Source organism: Salmo salar, chromosome 09 (assembly GCF_965601325.2).
Source record: "Salmo salar chromosome 09, fSalSal1, whole genome shotgun sequence".
NCBI lineage: Eukaryota > Metazoa > Chordata > Actinopteri > Salmoniformes > Salmonidae > Salmo > Salmo salar.
In genome coordinates, this window is record NC_138299.1 from 3,508,982 (window position 1) to 3,520,490 (window position 11,509).

General features: G+C 42.9%; 1 long non-coding RNA gene across 1 annotated transcript; it reads left to right on the forward strand.

Moving 5' to 3' along the window:
• The first annotated feature begins 383 nt into the window (after positions 1-383).
• LOC145857988 (uncharacterized) lies at positions 384-7,837 on the forward strand. Its single transcript, XR_014378690.1, has 3 exons — positions 384-470; positions 6,644-6,845; positions 7,076-7,837. It is a non-coding gene; the product is annotated as an uncharacterized LOC145857988 (long non-coding RNA).
• The last annotated feature ends 3,672 nt before the right edge of the window (positions 7,838-11,509 follow it).

Consider the following 11,509-nt stretch of genomic DNA (forward strand, 5'->3'; position numbering starts at 1 on the left):
TCTCCTGTTGTCTCTTCAAAAGAAAGAAAGCATGCCTTTTCTTTTTCTAAGAGAGGATTTATTTTTCTATGGGCTATTTGTGACCTACAGTATTTTCTCAAAAAGCCCAGATGTCTCTTTTACGCAAAATGCTTTCACTGGTCAGTGGTCAAGATGGTGTTGACTCACCCTTGTCATAATACCTCATGACTAATGGCTTGTTCACACAATTACCCACACTACAGAAACGTAAACACTTCGGTATTAAAGACTGTCCTCTCACACAGGACTCCCCTGATCAGCTCCCTTGGTGAATCAGCTGACATATTGCGCTTTGACCCCTACAAAATGACTCCTTGTTGACTCCCCAGTCTATTGACACTGCCACGCCCACTGGCTATGACCAAACATCAGACAGTAGTGTGGCAACGGGACACCAACATATTGCCAACTTCCTGTCCCTCTAAAGCGGCGCCGGATTCTCCCTGGAGGTAAGTATTCCTCCCAATTCCTCTTTGTTTACCTCACAAAAAAGCCTGTAAAACGTCTAACAGGGCCTAAAATAACAGGGTTTGAGACAATTAAAGGGAGAGGACAGTCGGAAAAATTGCTTTCTGTACACCTATGTTACTACCAAAGCCACAGTGTAAATTATGACTAGTCATTGACTAATCTTTGGGGATTTATCAAAGCATCTGAACAGCCTCCAGACTCTGCTTTGACCATTAAATGCCTACACCAGTAGAAATCCACTTTTTCGAGCTGAAAGACAATAGAGCTTACTTACTATGTTGCACAATGATTTAAGTCAATAATTAATTGTTTTAGTCAAAGTATTTATTCATTTGTTTACTTGGATCCCCATTAGGTTTTGCAGAAGCAGTAGCTACTCTTCCTGGGGTTCACAAAAAACACAAAACATGACAAGTAACAAAACACTGATACACTGATAGACAAGGAAAGTCACACAAATTTAAAATACAACGATATACAAACAATGCAACAAAAAATTATACAAACAATACAACAAAAATTATATGTGTTAGAGTGTGTGTGTGTGTGTGTGTGTATATCCCCTCACAGACCCTGCCATTCCATGAGTTTTTTTTATCATTTTTTTAAAGGTAATTTTGCTGTTTGTTTGAGCAATTGGAGATGGAAGGGAGTTCCATGCAATCATGGCTCTGTATAAAAACTGTGCATTGCTGTTAATTCGTTTTGGACTTGGGGACTGTGAAGAGACCCCTGGTGGCGTCTTGTGGGGTATGTATGGGTGTCTGAGCTGAATGTTATTTGGTTATGCAAACAATCTGGAATTTTCGTCATAACGCTCATAAATTCGTCATATTTCTCATATAAACTAGAAGAAAAGCAGTTAAACTCTCGTCAACCCGCAACCAGGAAAGACTGGCATGCATGTTGTTGATGTTAGTTATGTACTGTATGTGCAGTTAAGGGTGCTGTGCTGCTCTGTTTTTAGCCAGCTGCAGACCATATTACAGGACAGTGATCAAGATGGGACAAGACCATAGCCTGAACAACTTGTACAGTTGATTTTTGTGTAAAAAACGCAGAACATCTTTTGATAACAAACATACCCTTCCCCAACTTCACAACAACTTTGTCAATATAACTTGCCCATAATAATGATAATTGACCATCCAATTTTATATCTAGGAGTTTAACTTCCTCAACTTGTTCAATGGTCACACCCTTTATGTACAACTCCAGTTGAGATTTAGGTCTTAGATAATGTTTTGAACCAAATACAGTACAATGCTTTAAGTTTTAGATGTATTTACAACCAGTTTATTATTAATCACGCATTCTGATACTGCCTGTAACTCCTTATTTAGAATTTCAGTGAGTTCACTGGCTTTGGGTGCTGACATGTAGAATGTGGAATCATCCGCATACATAGTCATTCTAGCTTTGTGTAAGACCAGTGGCAAATAGAGAAGAGTAACGGTCCAAGGTAACTGCCCTGAGGGACACCACACTATACATATCGGATGTTAGAGAACATTCCATTGAAGAACACTCTCTGGGTTCTATTGGATAAGTAACTCTCCAACCATGTGATGGCAGGTGATGTAAAGCCATTTCAAGTGAGTTTATTCAATAACAATATATGATCAATAATATCAAAGGCTGCACTGAAATCTAACAATACAGCTCCAACTATCATCTTATTATCCATTTATGTTAACCAATCATCAGTCATCTGAGTCAGTGCAGTACAAGTTGTGTGCCCTTCTCTATATGCCTCCTGAAAGTCAGTAGTTAACTTGTTCTCTGAAAAATAGCATTGTATTTGGTCAAACACAATCCAGTTTACTAATGTTGGTTCCGTTTTTCTGTGCTCCGTTTTATTTACTTAACAAATAAGGAACACTCAATATGCACTTATAAATCATAATTTTAATCAAAGTACAGCTGTAGACAGAAGTCAAAGATCAAACATCACATATACAACTGATGTCTCTCATGAGTTCTGCCCCATAGGAAAAGTCCAAGTTGCTTTTATCATGCTTGTAGTCAACCCCCTGTGATGTAACTGCATACATCATTACCTGCTACTCCTCAGGCCAAGCCCATGCATACACAGCTATACAAACTTGCAAGAGATACAATAGTTCCAGTGTTTTCTAGGGCCTCAGCAGTAAATGTCCACTCCCCCAAGTTGATTTATAGAGGTATGTCTGACTAGCCTCTTTTCTCTTCTACTCTCCTGCAGGGCTCTTTGTTTATCTTTGAAATGCTTTCTCACACACCCCCCATTTCTTTATAAGATGCAGAGACTTAGAAAAGACTGTGGAACAATTCTAAATCCTTACAATGAATATATATATTGTTAATCTGTAGTCTAGGACCCTATAAATGTAGTTGGGGAGGGGTCTTATAGCCCCTCCCCTTCTATTAATACAACATAAGATTAATCAATTACTATAATACATCAAACATTTGGTGCAGCCCCTATCATGACCCCAATTTGACCCATCACTAGGAACAAGCAGCAAAGTGATTGAGCAGCTGTTAGAGCCAGCAAAAGTTGCTTTACTATAATATTTTTAGGCAGTGGAATTACTTAAGCTTCCTTCCATGCTTGTGGACACACACACTCCTTTAGGCTTTGGCTAAAGATATATCAAATAGGTGTGCCTCTCACGCCCTGATCTGTTTCACCTGTTCCTGTGATTGTCTCCACCCCCTCCAGGTGTCGCTTATTTTCCCCAGTGTATTTATCCCTGTTTCCTGTCTCTCTGTGCCAGTACCAGACTTTGGTCAATGATGTGCTTCGGGACATGCTAAACCGGTTTGTGTTCGTGTACATTGACGACGTCCTGTTTTTTTCCCGATCTGTACAAGAGCATGTTCTTCATGTCAGACAGGTCCTTCAGCGCCTCCTGGAGAACCAACTGTTTGTGAAAGCCGAGAAGTGTGAGTTCCACCGCTCTACAATCACCTTTCTGGGATATGTCATTGCTGAGCGCAATGTTCAGATGGATCCTGGAAAGGTGAAAGCAGTGGTGGATTGGCCTCAACCAACATCCATGGTGCAGTTGCAACGGTTTCTTGAGTTTGCAAACTTCTACCGCCGTTTCATTCGGGACTACAGCACCCTGGTGGCACCCCTCTCGGCACTCACCTCTCCCAAGGTACCGTTCAAATGGTCTCCAGCTGTCGAGAAATCCTTTGTGGCCATCCTGTCCCAGCGATCTGCCCAGGACCAGAAGCTTCATCCCTGTGCCTTCCTGTCCCATCATCTCAATCCTGCTGAAAAGAACTACAATGTTGGCAACCGAGAACTCCTGGTGGTGAAGATGGCGTTGGAAGAGTGGAGGCACTGGCTGGAAGGAGCAGAACAGCCATACCTGGTCTGGACCGACCATGATTTGGAATATCTCCGTTCAGCCAAGCTTCTCAACTCAAGGCAGGCCCGGTGGGCCCTCCTGTTTACCAGATTCAACTTTACCATCTCCTACCGCCCAGGGTCAAAGAATGTGAAGCCTGATGCTCTCTCCCGCCTATACAGTTCCTCTGCCACACCCTCGACTTCCGAAACCATTCTCCCTACCTCATGCCTTGTTGCCACTGTGGATTGGGGTATTGAGAACCTGGTTCACGAGGCGCAACGCTCCCAGCCTGGACCTGAAGGGGGCCCAGTTAACCTGTTTAGGATAGGGGGCAGTATTTTCACGGCCGGATAAAAAAAGTACCGATTTAATCTGGTTATTACTCCTGCCCAGAAACTAGAATATGCATATAATTGTTTGATTTGGATAGAAAACACCCTAACGTTTCTAAAACTGTTTGAATGGTGTCTGTGAGTATAACAGAACTCATATGGCAGGCCAAAACCTGAGAAGATTCCATACAGGAAGTGCCCTCTCTGACCATTTCTTGGCCTTCTACAGCCTCTTTATCGAAAATAGAGGATCTCTGCTGTAAAGTGACATTTTCTAAGGCTCCCACAGGCTCTCACAAGGCGCCAGAACGGGGAATGATGACTCTGCAGTCCCTGGGCGAAAAACAGTAGGGCTTTTGGAAAGTGGTCGTTCTGAGAACAATGACACTGTTGCGCGCGTGCATGTGAAGACTCCATTTTCTATTTTCAGTGTTTGAACGAAAACAAGGTCTCCCGGTCGGAATATTATCGCTATTTTACGAGAAAAATCGCATAAAAATTGATTTTAAACGGCGTTTGACATGCTTCGAAGTACGGTAATGGAATATTTTGAATTTTTTTGTCACGATACGCGCCGGTGCGTCACCCTTCGGATAGTGTCTTGAACGCAAGAACAAAAAGCAGGTATTTGGATATAACTATGGATTATTTGGAACCAAAACAACATTGGGTGTTGAAGTAGAAGTCCTGAGAGTGCATTCTGACGAAGAACAGCAAAGGTAATCCAATTTTTCTTATAGTAAATCTGAGTTTGGTGAGTGCCAAACTTGGTGGGTGTCAAAATAGCTAGCCATGATGGCCGGGCTATCTACTCAGAATATTGCAAAATGTGCTTTCACCGAAAAGCTATTTTAAAATCGGACACCGCGATTGCATAAAGGAGTTCTGTATCTATAATTCTTAAAATAATTGTTATGTTTTTTGTGAACGTTTATCGTGAGTAATTTAGTAAATTCACCGGAAGTTTTCGGTGGGTATGCTAGTTCTGAACGTCACATGCTAATGTAAAAAACTTTTTTGATATAAATATGAACTTGATTGAACAAAACATGCATGTATTGTATAACATAATGTCCTAGGAGTGTCATCTGATGAAGATCATCAAAGGTTAGTGCTGTGGTTTTGTTTTTTGTGACATTATTTGCTAGCTTGAAAAATGGGTGTGATTATTTCTGGCTGGGTACTCTCCTGACATAATCTAATGTTTTGCTTTCGTTGTAAAGCCTTTTTGAAATCGGACAATGTGGTTAGATAAAGGAGAGTCTTGTCTTTAAAATGCTGTGAAATAGTCATATGTTTGAAAAACAGAAGTTTGGGGATTTTTGAGGAGTTTGTAATTTGCGCCACGCTCTATCATTGGATATTGGCGAGGCGTTCCGCTAGCGGCACATCTAGATGTAAGAGGTTAACCGGCTGTTTGTCCCTAACCCAGTACGGTCCCGGGTTCTGGAATGGGCTCATACCTCCAGGGTGACCTGTCATCCAGGGTCCTGTCGTACACTAGCCTTCCTTCGACAACATTTCTGGTGACCCACAATGGTACCTGACGTCTCTGCCTTCGTCACCACATGCACTGTGTGTGCTTAAAACAAGACTCCACGGCATGCTCCTTCTGGCCTCCTGCAGCCACTACCGGTTTCTCATCGTCCCTGGTCTCATATATCTGGACTTTGTCGCTGGGCTCCCTCCATCTGATGGCAACACTGTTATTCTGACGGTAGTCGACCGGTTCTCCAAGGTCGCCCATTTCATCCCTCTCCCCAAACTACCTTCTGCCAAGGAGACGACCCCGCTTATGGTGCAGCATGTCTTCCGGATCTATGGACTCCCGTTAGACATGGTCTCTGACCGGGGTCCTTAGTTCTCGTCTCAGTTCTGGAAGGCATTCTGCACCCTTATTGGGTCATCGGCCAGCCTGTCATCCGGATTCCATCCCCAAACTAACGGTCAGTCGGAGCGAGCCAACCAAGACCTGGAGACCCCCTTAAGGTGCCTGGTCTCAACCAACCCCACTACCTGGAGCCGTCAACTGGTCTGGGTGGAGTATGCCCAGAACACTCTTCCCAGTTCTGCCACGGGACTCTCCCCTTTCGAGTGCTCCATGGGGTATCAGCCTCCACTCTTCCCTGAACAAGAGCAGGAGGTCAGCGTACCCTCGGCCCAGCTGTTTGTCCGCCGCTGTCGACGTACCTGGAGAAGAGCCAGGGCGGCTATTCTCAAGACCAACCCCAGGTATCGTCGACAAGCGAGCCGTCGCCAGACCCCAGCTCCCCGCTACCACATTGAGCAGAGGGTATGGCTTTCTACTCGGGATCGCAAGCTGTCTCCCCAGTTCATTGGTCCCTTTCCCATCTCCAGAGTCCTGAGTTCCACTGCTATCCGTCTTGTGTTACCCCATACCCTCCGTATTCACCCTACCTTCCATGTGTCTAGGATTAAGCATGTGTCTCACTGTCCTTTGTCTTCTGTCTCCAGGCCCATCCCCCCCGGGTTATCGGTGGCCAGCCAGCATATACGGTGAGAACCCTCCTGAAGGTTCGACCACGGGGCAGGTGTTTCCAGTACCTGGTTGACTGGGAGGGTTATGGCCCGGAGAAGAGGTGCTGGGTCCGTGCTAAAGACATCTTGGACCCGGCCCTCATCACCGATTTCCACCGCTGACACCCCGGTCAGCAAGGTATGCGCACAGATAGGATGCCAGGTTGCGTCCCGTGGGGGTGGTACTGTCACGCCCTGATCTGTTTCACCTGTTCCTGTGATTGTCTCCACCCCCTCCAGGTGTCACTTATTTTCACCATTGTATTTATCCCTGTGTTTCCTGTCTGTCTGTGCCAGTTTATCTTGTATGTCAGTCAAGTCAAGCAGTGTGTTTTTCACGTACTCCTTTTGCTATTCTCTTTTTGTTAGTCTTTCCGGTTTTGACCCCTGCCTGACTCTGGACTACTTTCCCGCCTGCCTGATCATCCTGCCTACCCTGACCTTGATTCTGCCTGCCCTTCGGTACCTTTTGGACTGAAGCGTCTGCTAAATGACGTAAATGTAAACTGGTTTTGACCCTTTTGTCTGTCCACGACCATTCTCTTGCCTTACAATATTTATTAATCCAATAGGGTAAGACTCCTACCATCTGCCTCCTGTGTCTGCATCTGGGTCTCGTATTGTGTCATGATAGTGCCAATACAGTCTACCATTTTCAACAGTTTCCCGTCAAGGTTGTCTATACCTGGTGGCTTATCATTGATGGATAACAGTTTTTCCACCTCTCCCACACTAACTTGTCCAAATTCAAAACAGCAATCCATCTCTTTCATTATTAGGTAATTTTATTTAAAAAAATTATGATTCATCCCTGGATTTTCTGCCTATGATATCATTTAAGGTACTCAAGTCTTTTTAAATTGGGATTTCTTTGTTTGGTAATATTATTTCTGCTTATTTTTAAGTTTAGTCACATTTCTCAATTTACAGTATGTCAACCAATCAGCTGAGCAGCGTGACTTGTTCGCCACCTCTTGCATCATTTCTTTGAACCATACACATTTTCAATTCATCAATGTATGAAATATTTGAACTTGAAGTGACAAATCCGAGCTGCCCACTTTGTGCGACTACATGTGAATGTGGTCTTTTCCTATGATATGATATGACATACAAATTATTTTCAGCCTACGTTTTGTTTCAGGGCTGTGGTTTATTTAAAAGTTACCACCCACCAGCATGCCATTGTTTATTAATCGAACAGCTGCAAAGTCATTACTCTTCGCGACAGATGAGCCAAACAGCCTTGTGTCCACTTGGCCACCTGCGCAATGGAGCAAATGAAAATAGGGGGTGCAACCAACAAATTATCATAATTTTGGGGTTCATTTCAAAATGTTCACTTAATTTTGAGCTAGTCTTTATTTAAAATGTACATATATCTGACCATTTTATAAACGGTATAATTGCCTGATATGATAGCATGTTGCTAACCCACTCCATCTGTTCCCCCAAGATGAATGGCTTTGTCCGCTAAAGTCTTTATTCATGACACGTTAGAAACCATAAGTGTCTATCCAGATAATGAAAAGTCACCCGCGAAAGAAAATTCAAGGAACTTATAGTTCTATTTGTGGAGTGCATGATCATGAGTAAAATCATTGTACCCTATCATTTCACATCCCCTGTGAGAACATTGAGCATGGGCTGACCTGACTTAGCTTTGCTGTACTGCAGCCTGCCAGTGGACTGCCAGCAGCCTGCCAAGCTAAATGTTGCACCATGTCCATTACAATGTATAAAAACACATATCAGTTATCTTTATCCATATTACCGGAGATTCATCTTATTCTTTCTAACTATTTCTATGGAAGATTAGCAGACGCAATTTATGGAAGATACTAACATTTTGGACATAATGGCATAAGTCAACGATAGGCCAATGGTTTCCATCTGTGGCAAAGTATTCCCTAAATCAGTACGTATAATAAATCCAGCTCCAGAACCAGCCATAGAGCCAGCTGGCTAATCTTTTGAAGTAAAAAAACTGCAGCAACAACAGAACATTAAGTAGCTAGATACGGTTAGCAAGCTAGCTAGCTACACAGACAGCTATCTGTGCCCTATTTGTTGATGTTTAGCAACTCCATGGAGAAATTCCCACACCCAATTCCTGATTATGTATAAGTACAGTGCCTTCAGAAAGTATTCATACCCCTTAACTTATTCCACATTTTGTTGTGTTACAGCCAGGAGGAAAACCTTCCTGGTCTTTGAAGTTAAATCTGTGTTTGAAATTCACTGCGTGATCATGTTAAAATATTGCACACAGAGTTTGTCCATGCAACTTATTACAGTATGTGACTTGTTAAGCACATTTTTACTCCTGAACTTATTTAGGCTTGCCATAACAAAGGGGTTTAATACTAATTGACACAAGAAAATTCAGCTTTTCATTTTTTATTAATTTGTAAAAATATCTGGAGACCATGTCTGGAGACCAAAACCATGTTTTCCCAGACTTACGTGAGGTTGAACACAGGAAGAATAACAGTACAGCAAGACACAGAAGAAGACTCATATCTGATTCTGGAAGTGACAGGGATTCTTCAGTTCAGATGTTCATCACCACAGTGAGTTAAGCTGACAGTCTAGAGGGAGACCATGGCTGCATCCCAATAATCTCCTTTCTCCCAAAATATTTACTTGTCCGCTTTCCTTCTTCGATTTGAAAGGAAATAATTGTTACGGAAACTCCCTCTTGTTGCCTTACAACCTGGAATTAAAATAGATTTTTTGGGGGGGTTTGTATCATTTGATTAACACAACATACCTGCCACTTTGAAGATGCAAAATATTTTTTATTGTGAACCAAACAAGAAATAAGACAAAAAAACTGAAAACTTGAGCGTGCATAACTATTCACCCCCCAAAGTCAATACTTTGTAGAGCCACCTTTTGCAGCAATTACAGCTGCAAGTCTCCTGGGGTATGTCTCTATAAGCTTGGCACATCTAGCCACTGGGATTTTTGCCCATTCTTAAAAGGCAAAACTGCTCCAGTTCTTTCAAGTTGGATGGGTTCTGCTGGTGTACAGCTATCTTTAAGTCATACCACAGATTCTCAATTGGATTGAGGTCTGGGCTTTGACTAGGCCATTCCAAGACATTTCAATGTTTCACCTTTAAACCACTCGAGTGTTGCTTTAACAGTATGCTTAGGGTCATTGTCCTGCTGGTAGCTGAACCCCCGTCCCGGTCTCAAAACTCTGGATGACTGAAACAGGTTTCCCTCAAGAATTTCCCTGTATTCAGCGCCATCCATCAGTCCTTCAATTCTGACCAGTTTCCCAGTCACTGATGAAAAACATCCCCACAGCATGATGCTGCCACCACCATGCTTCACTGTTGGGATGGTGTTCTCGGGGTGATGAGAGGTGTTGAGTTTGCGCCAGACATAGCGTTTTCCTTGATGGCTAAAAAGCTCAATTTTAGTCTCATCTGACCAGAGTACCTTCTTCCACATGTTTGGTGAGTCTCTCACATGTCTTTTGGCAAACACCAAATGTGTTTGCTTATTTTCTTCTTCAAGCAATGGCTTTTTCTTTGGCCACTCTTCCATAAAGCCCAGCTCTGTGGAGTGTACGGCTTAAAGTGGTCCTATGGACAGATACTCCAATCTCCGCTGTGGAGCTTTGCAGCTCTTCAGTGTTATCTTTGGTCTCTTTGCTGCCTCTCTGATAAATGCCTTCCTTGCCTGGTCCGTGAGTTTTTGTGGGCAGCCCTCTCTTGGCAGGTTTGTTGTGGTGCCATATTCTTAAAATTTTTTAAGAATAGTTTTAATGGTGCTCCGTGGGATGTTCCAAGTTTCGGATATTTCTTTATAGCCCAACCCTGATCTGTACTTCCACACAACTTTGTCCCTGACCTGTTTGGAGAGCTCCTTGGTCTCCATGGTGCCGCTTGCTTGGTGTTGCCCCTTGCTTAGTGGTGTTGCAGACTCTGGGGCTTTCAGAACAGGTGTATATGTACTGAGATCATGTGACAGATCATGTGACACTTAGATTGCACACAGGTGGACTTTATTTAACTAATTATGTGACTTCTGAAGGTAATTGGTTGCACCAGATCTTATTTAGGGGCGTCATAGCAAAGGGGGTGAATACATATGCATGCATCACTTTTACGTTTTTTTCATTTCACTTCACCAATTTGGACTATTTTGAAATCCAAATAAAAATCAATTTAAATTACAAGTTGTAACACAACAAAATAGGAAAAACGCCAAGGGGGATGAATACTTTTGCAAGGCACTGTAATTGGAGGACATAATCCAAGCTCCTTCTCACGGACCTCCTCCAACAATGAGCTTTGAGAGGAATTCAAGAAACAAGGAAGGACAAAACAAGGGTATGACAGCTAGTTTTCAGCCACAGCTCAAATCCCCTGTGATTAAACCACAATAACTGAGGACAGGAAATGATATCACATTTTCACCTGTTGTCCCCTATGTTAAATATATCTCTTCAAATGTCATACAAATCCTAATGATCCATGAGCTTTGGGGGACTTAGTGTAGAAGCCTGTGATCTCACTGAAATAATGGTCCAATTTTCCATACAACCACACAGCCACTAAGTCTCGGAGGAAAGCATCTCTCTAGGTAACCACCTCTACATCCCTAGATATTGTGTTTCCTTTCCCAGAATTGTGTGTTAGCAACCCAATAAAATATGTGCTCACCACACACACACACACACACACACACACACACACACACACACACACAGCTGAGCTAGAATTTCCTCTCAATTCTCATTCCTGAGTTTGAACCCCAGACTTATAAAAAGCCCTATGATCTTCC